A 14,601-nucleotide genomic window follows, 5' to 3' on the forward strand; every position below is an offset into this window, starting at 1 on the left:
GTTGACTCGGGCTGCGCCCTCGTCAGCTATCACGCGATGGAAATCTCGCGCTCATAATCTGATTGTTTAATGGAAACATGACTTTTAACCAATCAGCGAACGTATTTTGTTTGGGCTATTTCCTGAAGTAATTAAAGATGGAGGCATGCGTCATTCAAATATTTAGAAACTGGAAGATGACGTGTTCAATCGGGGATTTCCCCACTTCTTTTGACCTCTGAACTTTATTTATCATTAAAACATAGAATTGTAGAAAATTTCTAGCAGAAGCAAGTGCATATCGATATTTATGGTCACTGTTATGTTATCTGAAACAAGAACGGTATACAACGGTATATACAGGCAGGACGATTCATACAACTCTTGTGACAAATGTTAGTGCTAATTGCTCTTGGTTAGTTCGCAAAACATCGAACAAACAAACAAGCAAAAAAGCACACAAATCAAACAGTGCAAAGGTACTAAACAGACAGGACGGTTATGGTCTCTTTCGGCAATTCCTCGTTGAAGCTGCTGGTTCCCCTTTTCTTCTAGCTCGAGAATATCATTTCTCACTGCTTCACTGTTGAGGATCCTTTTCAAACGATATGCCATTTGCTCGACAACTCCGTGGTGGATGTCATATAGAACATTCACTTTTGGTAGCCAGTAGTGCGGAAGGCTTCCTCTCTCCAGGGAAGCTTGAAGCTCAGCGAGAAAGCCAACGAAGTGTTTCCCCAGCGAGTTCCAGCCTGCCCAGTTATTAGGCTTCTCTTTAATGTAGTGCATGAAGGCGGTCTTCAAGTGGTATGAGTGCAGTCGTCCAAGGGATGTCCGTTCCCTCTTCACGATGGTTTTCACGATTCTGAGGAGCTCATGTCTGCAGCCGTGATCATCTCTATCCATACCCCATAACAGATATTTCTCCTCCCGTGAAAACGACCGCCTCCAAAGGAGGTCAGACCCTGCATAACGTTTTGCAACGAAGTAATGACCGGAATTACTTTCTAAGCATGGCACAAGATCAGCTGAGAGAAGTATCTCGCCAGTTCCTTTTTGGAAGATATCTAGCTGAACAGCTGGCCCATGGTAGCGCAAAACCAAGTTGACGTCAGAATCTGGCGATCTACCTCTAAAATCTCTTACTGCTTGATCAACGAGACTGTAGAACCAACCATTTCGTAGACGCTCAGGAATGATATACCCTTCCGAATTCACGTACTTGCGAAGTTTCGAGTCAGCCATAGTTGTCTTGAGTCGCACATAGCCTGGTATGTCTGTTTCTTCTACTATCACTTCAGGATCACCCCAAAACCAGGGTTTATAGGTCTTGAGCACTACCATGACATCGACTTCTTCGGCCGCTTCCGTTTTCAGCTTCTCATACACGCTTCTAGTATATTGTAGATTCTGGATTGGGAGGGTAGAATTTCGGCGACAATACCACATGATCTCATCTTCAATGTAATCTCCTACCAGCTTTTTAGTGCGACTCATGTCAGCTTTGGAAATCTTCACGTGCTTGACGGAATATTTACGAAGTTTCTTCGTTAAAGTGTAGTCTGCTACCAACCAGTTCCACAGTGACGTCATCTGATGTATAAAAGAACATAATTAAAATCATGCCGATAAAACCCTTCATGTGCTGTTTGTTCCTTAGCTTTCCTTCGATATTGTCAAGATTTTGATCTTCTAGATGCCTTTTAAACTATAACTTTGACTTACTAACGTTTTTGAGAGATTCTGAGGGAAAAGGGAGTTTAATTAAGCACACCACAACGACAGGAATAGCTATAGCGGCATATAAACACCGTGATTCCTCATTTGCATGTTTGCTGTTCTCTCACAATCAACAACAGCCAACAACGTGAAATTACTAAATGCTGCGTAGTCTCGAGAACGAGAACGGCAACGTCATCTAAGTTTCTTTTTCGAACTTAACTGACTTAACATATCCAGTTTTGGAATAGCTCTAACTTGACGGGATAACCTACAGAGTCCGGCGTTCAGTTCGATTCACTTTATCTACCACGAGGTTCGTAGATAACATATAAACCAGGTTGTCCTCTCCTCTACGTCGCCGTCCTCGTTGCTTTAGCCTGCTTTAACCCTGAAGTTTTTAATGTAAAATGGAATCTTAAAAATAGAGTAATTTAGAAGACTTACAACCTACCTCTGTAGTGTTTAAAAGGCTCGAATTCGACGACAAAACCTCGGTATTGTAATCCGAAGGGCCAACACAATGAGCTATTAGTCACCCATGAGAACTTCCGGTTTTCTCGGAATCTTGAATATATAATTCCGGGAAACGTTACCACAGTCATGATCCTCGGACCCATCGTGTTGTTTTCTCGGAAAAACAGAAAGCTTACACAATACAACTACACCGGCATATCGATATGAATAACTGGCTTTTAATTCGTAAGCAAAAGCTCCGAAAGTCGAAAGCTCTCTTGATCTTAACCGCGAAAAGGTTTGCCTTCTACTCTCAAGTTGGTTTAAGACAATATTTACATGTAAGATGAATTGCTTGTCTTATTGCCCAGTGCAAACTTCGAATGCTAATCGCATATATATAAAAGTAACATTTTATAAATACCTTATTAAAGGTTTTGCAAATTGGACATTTGAGATAAAGACAGTGTATAGACTGTATACGAAGACCGTCTTTGTGTCTGTGACCTCAATTCAAAATGGCGAACAAAAAAGCATGAACGAGCTTCACTGATATTACTTCGTTCTTCTCGGTCAAAAGATCATGGCATTCCGGTTACAACATCAACAGCTGCAGCAACAACAATGTCGCAGCCAAACTTTGACTCAGAAACTTCGAGCTTACTCAGCAAGGCACGTAAAATTAGCACGAGTGATATGGCACACGCCAAGTATTTCCTGACTGAGTGTGTCGAAAAGGAACTCCTGGGGTACTGAGTGGAAAAATCCTCTCTTCCAATCCTTAGAATCGAGTTAACTAAAATATATATAGACCTCGTGAGTCTTTCACTTTATTTTTAGCAAGATTTTTCGTATACAACTTTATCAGTTAGTCATAGATTCTTACACTCAATATATTCTGTCCTTTCCGGTTTTTTTTTTTTTTTTTTGCAATTCTAACCTATAATTCCAATTTTCTTAGTATTACACACAACGGAAGTTGTCCTCCGCAGCTATTCAAGAATATCATTTCTCACTGCCTCACTGTTAAGAATCCTTTTCAAACGATATGCCATTTGCTCAACAACTCCGGGGTGGATGTCGTCTAGAAGATTCACATCTGGTAGCCAGTAGTGCGGAAGGTTTCCTCTCTCCAGAGAAGCTTGAAGCTCCGCGAGAAAGCCAACGAAGTGTTCTCCCAGCGAGTTCCAGCCTGCCCAGTCATCAGTCTTCTCTTTAATGTAGTGCATGAAGGCCGTCTTTAAGTGGTATGAGTTCAGTCTTCCAAGGGATGTCCGTTCTCTCTTCACGATGGTTTTCACGATTCTGAGGAGCTCATGTCTGCAGCCGTGGTCATCTTTATCCATACGGCGTAACAGTTCTTTTTCCTTCAGTGAAAACGACTGTCTCCAAAGGAGGTAGGACCCTGTATAACGTTTTGCAACAAAGTAGTCATCAGAACTGATTTCAAAGCATGGGACCAGATCAGCTGAGAGAAGTATCTCGCCAGTTCCTTTTTGGAAGATATCTAGCTGAACAGCTGGCCCATGGCAGCGCAAAACCAAGTTGACGTCAGAATCTGGCGATCTACCTCTAAAATCTCTTACTGCTTGATCAACGAGACTGTAGAACCAACCATTTCGAAGACGCTCAGGAATGATATACCCTTCGGAACTCACATACTTGCGAAGTTTCGAGTCAGCCATGGTTGTCTTGAGTCGCACATAGCCGGGTATGTCTGTTTCTTCTACCATCACTTCAGGATCACCCCAAAACCAGGGCTTCGTCGTCTTGAGAACCACCATGACATCTACTTCATCGGCAGCTTCTGTTTTCAGCCTCTCATACACGCTTCCAGTATACTCCAGTTTCTGGATTGGGAGGGTAGAATTTCGGCGACAATACCACATGATCTCGTCTTCAATGTAATCTTTCACCAGCTTTTTAGTTCGAGTCATGTCAGCTTCGGAAATTTTCACGTGCTTGACAGAATAATTACGAAGTTTCCTCGTTAAGGTGTCGTCTCCGACCAACCAGTTCCACAGTGACATCATCTGATGTACAATTAACATAATTAAAATCTTGCCGAATTAAAGAGGTTAGGCCTCACAATTTTAGGCAATTTCAGCAATGACGGCCGACTTGTACGTCATAAAATGAACTGAAATGTCACGACGCCTTAAAACTGTAGAAAAACTCACGACAAACACAGAAAATGCAAACAGAGTCATGAATGTGCAATATTTGAGAAGATTTAACACATCGGCCCAACTACTTTTATGAAGTACATTTCCATTTGTTTAAAAGTGTCAGTTAGAGCGGTTTTCAGTCGAGTGTCGTAAAACCAAAACTAAAGTTGTCAATCTAACCAATCACAAAGGACAGACAATACAGTGAACCAATCAAAATTTGAAGTAATTTCATGTAGCTGACGTAAAGCGCGGGAAAACGCTGCAAGCAAGTCACGATTGGTTTTGGTTTCACTTCTGATTGGAGGAAAAAGTGGCGCGAGTTTTTTAAGCCAGTCGTATAACGTAGAGATGTAAAACCAATTACTTTTCGACACTCAATTGAGAACCGCTCTATAATGTCACGAAATAATGGTTGCTTTCTGTATGGACTTTATTTTGCCAATAAAGTAAAAGCTGCTGCTCTGCAAATTTACAATTTTGTTCTGCAAGTTTACAACTCATAATTAACGAGACTAAACCTGAATTACCTCAAATAACTTGGCCTTTAAGCCCCGAACCGCCCTTACATTTGGATCAAAAGTCCCCAATAATGCATGGGTAAAATTTTTGGAGATTTTTGGCTACACTTTTTCAGGAATGACTATACCCTTCGGAACGCGTCCCGAGGAATGTCACATAAAGAACATGTCCTGAGGACATGTCAGACAAAGTTTGCTGTCTTCAAGTCACTTCATGCAACATGTTCCAACATTTGAAAAAGTTATAAGTACATGTTTACTTGTGACCATTTAAACAAAAGCTCTATGACAATACCCTTATGTGGTACTGTTAATGTAAGGTTGCAATAACTCCGTTAATGTTTGTGAATGAAAATGTCACGATTAAAAGTTATTAAGCAACACAAAGCCACTTGACGAGTAAGCAAAGGCGTCAGAAATTACAGTTATTGTATAGGAATCTGACGGGAAATAATTTTCTGAGCAACTTATGAATAGCAAAGTTATAAGATACTGGATGTATGGAAAGTTAAAACGAGACCTAGTGGACGCTTTGTAGCACAGCTACATGCCTTAGGGGCTGATTACATGGCGAATTTCAGCCCGGCTAGGGGGCTGAAATTTTGTTGCGATTACATAACAAATTTCAGCCCGGGCTGAAATATTAGCCTCGGCGCCAAATATGAAATTGTGTGCGAAAAGTCTCCAGAGAATCAAAATGGCGCCGAGAACACGAATGGTGAAAATAGGCGCATTGCTTCTCTCGTAGTCTGACCTTTTGTTGGCGCTCAATTTTTAACTTTTTGGGATGGTAACAACCTACAATGATGATGGAACTGAAACGAAACCTGTCTCTCAACCAGAAAAGACGTACTTTTATAGAAAGAAAATATGTCCTCAAGCTTGCCGAGTTCATGGCTTCCCTGACAGCCTCGTGCTGTTTAACCTTGTCTCGATGTTCTTATATTCCATCTAAGCTTTGAAATTAGAGAGATTCTCTATTTTATCGCCTTTATTCCGCTGAGATCGTTTCTACTTCGTAGCGGCAGCCATCTTATTTCCTGCTTTTCAGCCCGGGCTGAAATTCCGTTTCGATTTCATGGGATTTTTTCAGACTTTTCAGCCCGTTTGCCCGGGCTGAATCCTTCTTCATGTAATCGCCAATTTGATTTCATGAGAATCTGTTTCAGAAGCCGGGCTGAAATTCGCCATGTAATCAGGCCCTTAGGTTATTTTGCCGGTCATTAGGATCCTTTGTCTAGAATCTTAACTTTGCTATTCGTAAATTGTTCACTGAGAATTCGATGCTGTTATTCGATATTTGCCATCGGATTACTATACAAACACTGTATTTCTGACGCTGTTGCCTACCCGTCAAGATGGCCTCCAAAATTGTTTTAACCCGGGGGGAACTTCCATATGAAATGGTCGGGAATGCTCGTCAGGAAATTTGAATCAAACCCCAAAAGAAGACTAATCTGAGCGTGGCTCAATTTTTTATTTTTACCCAATACCAGCTGCTATTCAGAATGGGAAGACCGGGCTCGTGGGCTAGACCGGCGGAAATGGAGAGAGCGTTTCACAAATCATTGCTTTTTTCGAGTGCACCCTAAAAGATGCTTTGATAGCCTAAAATAGTGGCGTTTCGTCATGAACAGCCTAAGCGAGACCAGAATCCTTGATTTATACCCCTAAGCGAGACGACGATCGTCCCTGACCTTTTCATGCGGGAGTACTCCCCGGGGCTAAAAAACGCATATGGTTTGTCACAATCAACAACAGCTAACAGCGTGAAATTACCAACCACCGCGTATAGTCTCGAGGACGCGAACGGCGACGTCATTTAAGTCTCTTTTTCGAATTTACTTCAGTTTTGGAATAGCTGTAACTTAACGGTGATAATCTTCAGAGTCCGGCGTTCAGTTCGATTCAGTTTATCTACCACGAGGTTCGTAGATAACATAATATTTACTTTTGAATCCGCGTTGTACTCTCTTCGGCGTCGCCGTCCTCGTTGCTTTAACCTGCTTTAACCCTGTAGTTTTTAATGTAAATTAATATTAACAAAATACAGTTATTTAGAAGACTTACAACCTACCTTTGTAGCGTTTTAAAGGCTCGAATTCAACGACAAAACCTCAGTCAAGAGTTCATGTGTTATCCGAAGATCCGAAAGCCAACACAATGGACTATTAGCCACTCATACGAACTTCCGGTTTTCTCGGAATCAAGAATATATAATTCCGGGAAATGTTACCATGGTCATGATCCTCGGACCCATTGTGTTGTTTTTTTCGGAAAAACAGAAAGCTTATTCAACTGCACTGCGATGCATGTCGACATGATATGAATAATTGGCTTTAATTTCCAAAGTAAAATCTCGGAAATTCGCCGCAAACTTCAAGTTGGCTTTCGGCAGGTATATTTTGCAGGACACAGGTTGCAGGTTGCAGGTTGAAATTTAATAATAATTGGAAAACCGCTGGCACTTAAAAGAAACGTACAGGTGGTAGGCTTACCGTGACTGTTACATGACCCTGTTTACAGTCGCTCAGAAAGATGGCTTCCACTTAAGTGCCAAACCGGCCGAAGCGATGGGAGGAGAGTATATTCCTATGATTTTAAGCCTGCAATGAATTATTGTTTTTGAAGAAACATCTGAAATATCATCTGAAATATCTGCTGAATTTGGTTTCTTCCCTGTAAGTACCAAAATGAAAGCACACTGAGCTTGTGCTAGTGACCGCTAGTATATTCCGTCGGTTAAAATCTTATATTATTTCATTTCTTTATTTATTTCCTTCATTTGTGATGGCAATCTTCTGTTGTTGAGGGAAGACCCGAGCCAAATCTGGAATCGATGGAAACATCTGTGGAGCGGCCATCCAGATGGTTTTGAAGAGATTTCACTGGTCTCGGCGTGTCGATCGATAAGTACTTATAGCGGATCGAGCGTGCCTTCGAGTGCGATCACAAACATGTTGGGAAGCGTACGAAGTCTCTGGTTTCTGTACATGGCGTAACAAGTTAGAAGATTGCCAAAGAAGGCTTCAATATTTATAACAGCGGGTTTTCACTATGTGAAAAAGGAAAACTACTTTATGTAAGAGCCCTTGACGAGTATATAGGTTATTAATTATTTTTAGTGCCAGCGGTTTTCCAGTTATAATTAAATTTCAACCTGCAATCTGCAACCTGCGACCTGCAAAATATACCTGCCGGTTTGCTTTCTACTTTCGTATATAGAAAACAAAATATTCAGATGAATTGCTTTTCCTATTACCTTGTGCAAACTTGGAATGCTAATCACACATAAAAGTAACATTTTATAAATACCTAATAAATTGTTTTACGAGATGGCGATTTGAGATAAAGACAGTGTGTACGACGGCGGACAAAAAAGCATGAACGAGCTTCAATGATATCACTTCGTTCTTCTCGATCAACAGATCACGGCATTCCGGTTTCAACATCAACAGCTGCAGCAACAACAATGTCGCAGCCAAACTTTGACTCAGAAACTTGGAGCTTACTCAGCAAGGCACGTAAAAATTAGCACGGGTGATATGGCTCACGCCAAGTATCTCCTGACTGAGTGTGTCGAAAAGGAAATCCCGGGGTACTGCATGCAAAAGTCCTCTCTTCCAATCCTGAGAGTCGAATACCGAGGTAGCATGTACGAGGGTCTCAAAACAGAAGCTGCCGATGAAGCGGACTTGATGGTCGTGATAAAAGCCACGGAAGCAGAAGTCGCCATTGTTGAAGCAGTAGTCCCAGGGCACGCGTTCCTGAGGGTAAGATGGCAACAATCTTCTTCCTTCCCCCTTCCTGCAAGTTTTTTCTTGGGGAAAAAAAGTGTATTATACCACATTCTGTCCGTCATACCTGGTTTCGAAATCTCGTTTCTGGAGCTGTTCTTGATTTCCAACGGAGATTTCCATCTTCACAGTACATGCTGTGAGTGGTAGATAATGGTTCTGCCGTGCAGTTGAACATTTACTTGAAGCTAATCCGCTGCTGTCTGTGGATCTCGTGCCCTGTTTCCACATTATGGACAAGTACTTCGTACCCAAACGTTAAAAAAGATGGAAAATGGTTGTAAATCGTGAGCTTCTGTGGAAGCAATCTTTTCCTATACAGGACATTGAAAACAACGATTACATCACATGGACCGGGATGACCATGGCTGCAGGCATGAGCTTCTTAGGCCCGGGTCCAACGCCTTACTTCACATGAGCCGAACCTGATGACAGGTTGGGTCGACTCAAATAATTAAAAGAACGCCTGTTTGAGTCAAACGTCGAACTTAATTGAGTCCAACCGATCTGCTACACCAAATAAATAACAAAGGCGGTCTTGTTCAGTGGTTTTTCAAGGTAAAGTCAAAATGGCGCCTTTAGACCTTTGATTATGCGTTTGCTTCGACTCATGTGAAGATCACCGTTTGACCCAAAGTCGGTCTTCAGGCGTTATTCGCGGCTGCCAGGCGTGAAGAACGCCTCAGCCGCTCCAATTAAAATCAGTCGAACTTAAATGGGTCAAACGCCGAACTACACATGAGCCTAATTGGTTGAATTGGGTTCGGCTCATGTGAAGTACGGCGTTTGACCCGGGCGTTAGGATCATCAAAACCATCGTTAAAAAAGGATTGTATTCTTCGCTTGTTGAGCTCATACCATGTAAAGCATGCCTTTCTGCACTACCTTGCGAATCCTCGGTCGATCCTCGGAATTGGAGCGGTGAGGACTCTGGGGAATAATTTTCTTGGATTTATGAGTTCATTGTGCGGTTTGCTGACAAAAGGTTCAATCCCACACTTCTGGGAGGCACATTTCAATATTCTGGAAAACATGCCAAATCCAGGAAATATCAATCTTTTGGCTTGTCGCGGTGCAAGGATCGTTAATGCCATTCTTCAGGGCCAACTTCATGTTGTTTAGTAGAATAAAGAATTAACTATGGTTTGATTGAGTAGTTGGCCTGGTTTACACTAGCAACATGTAAAGACATTACTTAAAATTAACTAACTGGCCTCCTATTAATGTTTTGGCCTCCAGTGTGAACAATACAACAAAATCAGTGGCATAGCAGGAACAGAATGACAGAAGCGTAAAACTGATTTTTTTTTTCTTTGCGTTATGTCCATTTCGTAATACCATTAGTATGAACTTAATACCAGGCTTGATAGCAGCAGTGAACACACAAGAACATGTTGAGTCAGTAGGTGTTCATATAGTTTTTGCTAAACATCAAGAAGTATGGTTACATTTTACATTATCATATTTTGTGTCATGGTTTCCAAATGACATTAGATTAGTTTCTCAAATGATTCCTGATCTTGAAAAATATCACTGAAAGGTTATTAGAAGATCGCAAGACTCAGAGACGATTTTGAAGAAAATACTTGTAATTTTGGTTGAAGTAGAGTGCCATTTAGTTAATTAATTAATCAATAATTTAATTAATTTTCATCCGAAATTAAGTTACCTCAAATACGAAATTATACTGTGAGTAATAAATCATTGAAAGTGATTAACAGAAAACTCTTAGAATAGCATTTTTATGGGATTATATTTTGGATAGAAAACTATATCACATTTAAGAGAAAATGGTGACAAAATATTTTTTCTTATTCTTACAAACAGTTTCTTCTTGGTCTACCTAGCAGATATAAATTAAAACACTTCACCTTTCATATCTCAGATCGAGATTCTTAAAACTGTCAGCGTCATTGCTACTTTTACATGAAGGTCAGCACATAGTCCCTACAAGTCGCGGGGACAAGTCCCGTCGTGTGAACTGGCCATCTTTGCTCCAAAACCTAGTCGCAAGGACCTGTGACTAGTCCCACGAAGTCAAACCAGTTTGAATTTTTGGACTTGTTCCTCAAAACGCTTCGTGTGAACTGTTCGCGGGAAAAGTTCCTGCGGCCAGTCCCTTCGTGTAAATTCTTCAGGGGACCAGTTGCAGGGACTAGTGTGTGCCGACCTTAACTGATAAATGCGTAGAAAATGGTCCAGTGATGATTGACCGAATGGGCGAGCAAATAAAGAACTAGTAGAGTGAGAAAATCAAGAGAAATTGAAATTCTTAGTGCTCTGAAAGCACTATAAACTCGAGCTTATTTTGTTCAGGGGTGGATGGATTTCATTAGTTCCAGAGAATTACGACAATTTTCTGAGAAAAACCGGAAGTCGCGTGGCAAGATCCGAGAGGGACTTGATTGGCTGAAAATGCCATCGAGTTGGCACTTTGCTCATCAAAACATTTATTCTCCTGATATTTAGTATAATCTTTTTGAATTAGATTAACTAACTCTCACAATTTCGCGATTTCACGCCTTTCAAAAACCAGGTAAGTTGATCGCGATTGTTCCTTACTACGGTATTTGTAAGAAGAGCACGCTTTTTCTAAAGAAATTATTATAATTATTATTTTTGTTCACAGTGTGCTATTAAATATGGTAGCTTATTTATGCAGAGTCTTTCTTCCGTCGTTCGATATCAAACGAACTAGATAAGTTGTTTCCGATTGGAACATATCTATTGATTCCTTAATTTTAATTTCTGCTTGATTAGGCAGACAGCTTTGAGAGTTATCGATGTAAATATTACTGTTTTCAGAACTGATTTCAACTGAGCAATCCTCGCTTTTGACTATTTTGAATTTTAAACGCCATTTTAATCCTTCGATGTTGTGGGGCCACTCTGTTCAGTAGTTTTTATCCGATCGAAAAGTCTCACTTTAAGGACGCATTAAAATGTAGTCGTACTCGTTTGATAGTTAAAGTATTCCCTTTATTTCGGCGGATGATAGCCTGAAATCATGGGTAGATGTAAATTTGTGCTTTAAAGTTAAATATGGCGTTCTCCGATTAAAGTACATCGTTCGCACTTTGTACATTTACAGCGACTAGTTTGGCTGTAAATAGATTATTTACATTTGTGTTCTGACGTTCTGACGTGCTGACGTGCGCACGTAACTGAAGTTAACTGACGCTTGGTGAAAGGTTGGGAGTAAAACCTGATGAACGTACCCATTCCTCGTTTATGGCATATTGCAGCTCTAGGTCAAACCAAATTGCATCTCATTGTGGCTGAATAAGGCATGGTTGTGAGGGTTATGTCGAGGAATAAATTTGGAAAATTGAACTCCGCACATGATTTATTCGGCTTTTATTATGTGCGGTTTGCGCGCTTTGTTGTCTCACAGGGGGCTAATACAAAGAGGTCAGTCAACTCCGGCCAGCATCGTACAAACTGACCTAGCTATAAAGGATGTGCACAAGACACAAGAAATTAACTGAAAATTAAATTCCGCTTTAAATCAAATCAAATCAGCTTTAAGGGCTTGTTGTACTCTTCTGCACATGTGCGGCGATTTTGTTTTTGGACCGTCAGTGAAATTTTCAAAGCTAGCTTCGATGTGAAACATCCTCATCAATCTATCTTGTGGGGGCTGTGAAAGTTGTAGTAACGTGCGGTTTTCGGGAAATTGTTTGTCATTTAAGGATTTTTATAACATATTTTGGTGTTTTTGTTTACGTGAAGAACTTGTTGTCGTCGAAAGATGGTGTGCAACCCAGCTCGTTCCATACAAAAATTACTATAAAGCCGCTCGAGAAAATCGGAAATTATTCCGGGGAGGTCGAGAATGGTGCTTAGTCACACGATTTCTATTGGTCAAAAAGACGAGCTGGCTTTCTAACCCATGTAAACAAAGGTCCTTAATTTAATTTGCACTCCACCTAGCGCGGCGCGAAAGCGGAGAACCAATGACGTCTGTTTGCTGAAGCTTGCGGGGTTTATCTTATTTTATATGTTTTATCTTATTTTGCCTCAGACAATGTGGGCTTGGAACTGGCTGGTAGGAGACGACACATTAACAAGGAAACTTCGTAATTATTCTGCCAAGCATGTGAAGATTTCCGAAGCTGACATGACTCTTACAAAAAAGCTGGTGAAAGATTACGTTGAAAACCAGGTCATGTGGTACTGTCGAAAGAAATCCTCGCTTCCCATTCTGAGGCTGGAGTACACCGGAAGCGTGTACGAAAGGCTGAAGACAGAAGCTGCTGATGAAGTGGACGTCATGGTCGTACTGAAAACCACCGCGCCGTGGTTATGGGGTGATCCGGAAGTCATGGTGGAAGATACAGATGTACCTGGGTACGTACGGCTGAAGGCAAGATTGGACACAAAATTTCGCAGGTACGCAGGACCTGAAGGTTACATACATCCTGAGCGGCTTCGCAATGGCTGGTTCTACAGTCTTGTCGAACAAGCAATAAATGATTTCAGATCTAGATCACCGCGTTCTGATGTTGATATGGTTGTGCGAGCCCACGGGCCAGCTGTTCAGCTGGATATCTTCAAGAAGGAATCTGGTATGACGTTGTTGTCAGCAGATCTGGTTCCTTGCTTTCAAATCGGAGCAGACAGCTTCTATGTGGCCAAGCCCTATAGAGGACGAAGATATGTTTCTAGTCCTGGTCTTCTTTGGAGGCAGTCGTTTTCATTAAAGGAAAAAAGCATCTTAGAATACATGGATAGAGATCATGGCTGTAGGCACGAGCTCCTCAGAATCGTCAAAACCATCGTGAACAGGGAGCGAACCTCGCTCGGTAGACTCGAGTCGTACCACTTGAAGACAGCCTACATGCATTATATAAAAGAAAAACGTGGAAACTGGACCAGCCGGAACTCGCTGGGGGAACACTTTGTTGGCATTCTTGGGGAGCTGCAGAAGGCCCTGGAGAATGGAAATCTTGCGCACTACTGGCTGGGTGGCGTAAACGTTCTGGAAGACATTGATGAGGTGGTGATGAAGAACATGGCATATCGTCTGAAAAGGATCCTGAATAGCGAAGTGGAAAGGGATCGGATTCTTGAATAGCGAACAGTTTCGCTATTTTTCATTGTTTTCAAACAGACAATGATCTCATCGAACTCTACACCCTCCTCTTATTTAGGCCTAACAAGCAAACTAAGCGAAAGAAAAGAACTAGTGAAATTTAGGATAGGCAATCACAAAGTAAGAATTGAGACTGGTGGATGCCCTATTTGTGCATCTAATCAAATTGAAGACGAATCTCACATTCTAATATATTGCAATAAATACTCTATTCTAAGAAATATATTTTATGAAAAAAATAGAACATATTCCGACTTTTGAACAACTATCTTCGTTAAGAGCCATTAGCGAACTTATGACTTCTTCAAATCATTATATTAATATTCAATTAGCAAAAATCATTTCATCTTGCTTTGATCTGCGCAATATTCTACTTTCAAATCAAACCAATGTAACTTGATTGCTGCATCATAACATTATTATTTGATCATGATAATCGTCGCTGTTTTAGTTTTAGTTTACAAAAGCTTTTGCAACACTGTATGTATTTATGCTCATGCAAATAAAGCTAGTTGTTGTTGTTGTTGTTCTTGTTATGTAGCTTATTACCACGTCACAAGACATAGTAACAAATCAGGGATTTAATTTATATATATGAGCTATTGTAAAATTCGTTAGAAGGGCTAATGATATCATTTTAACGAACATTTCGAATTGCAACTACAGTTAACCGTGCGTGAAAACCATACAAGAAATACGTTAGCATTTTAGAGCCCAGACCCTTGGCTTTCTTGACAGGGTCATGCACAAAAGAGAAGAGCTCTGGGGTCGAGAACGATACATTTGTATCTTGTGTATTATCGTATATGCGGCTAGCTTTTTTGCGAATGCCGAACTAGATGACGTGGCAGCCAAACGATACCAAA

The 14,601-nt window shown here is 40.9% G+C and overlaps 4 pseudogenes across 3 annotated transcripts; 2 read left to right on the top strand and 2 right to left on the bottom strand.

Moving 5' to 3' along the window:
- Positions 1-205: 205 nt before the first annotated feature.
- LOC110049527 (cyclic GMP-AMP synthase-like receptor 3 pseudogene) lies at positions 206-2,383 on the bottom strand (annotated as a pseudogene). Its single transcript, XR_016209340.1, has 2 exons — positions 2,153-2,383; positions 206-1,572 (listed from the first exon to the last, which is right to left on the bottom strand). The product of XR_016209340.1 is annotated as a cyclic GMP-AMP synthase-like receptor 3 pseudogene (transcript).
- Positions 2,384-2,962: 579 nt separating this feature from the next.
- Positions 2,963-7,014, bottom strand: LOC110049528 (cyclic GMP-AMP synthase-like receptor 3 pseudogene; annotated as a pseudogene). The gene is made up of 2 exons (XR_016209342.1): positions 6,921-7,014; positions 2,963-4,187 (listed from the first exon to the last, which is right to left on the bottom strand). The product of XR_016209342.1 is annotated as a cyclic GMP-AMP synthase-like receptor 3 pseudogene (transcript).
- Positions 7,015-7,564: 550 nt separating this feature from the next.
- LOC149107404 (cyclic GMP-AMP synthase-like receptor 3) lies at positions 7,565-9,789 on the top strand (annotated as a pseudogene).
- Positions 9,790-11,001: 1,212 nt separating this feature from the next.
- LOC110049538 (cyclic GMP-AMP synthase-like receptor 3 pseudogene) lies at positions 11,002-14,258 on the top strand (annotated as a pseudogene). Its single transcript, XR_016209341.1, has 2 exons — positions 11,002-11,176; positions 12,665-14,258. The product of XR_016209341.1 is annotated as a cyclic GMP-AMP synthase-like receptor 3 pseudogene (transcript).
- The last annotated feature ends 343 nt before the right edge of the window (positions 14,259-14,601 follow it).

Source organism: Orbicella faveolata, unplaced genomic scaffold (genome assembly GCF_042242905.1).
Source record: "Orbicella faveolata isolate gen_17 unplaced genomic scaffold, um_ofav_v1 contig_27, whole genome shotgun sequence".
NCBI lineage: Eukaryota > Metazoa > Cnidaria > Anthozoa > Scleractinia > Merulinidae > Orbicella > Orbicella faveolata.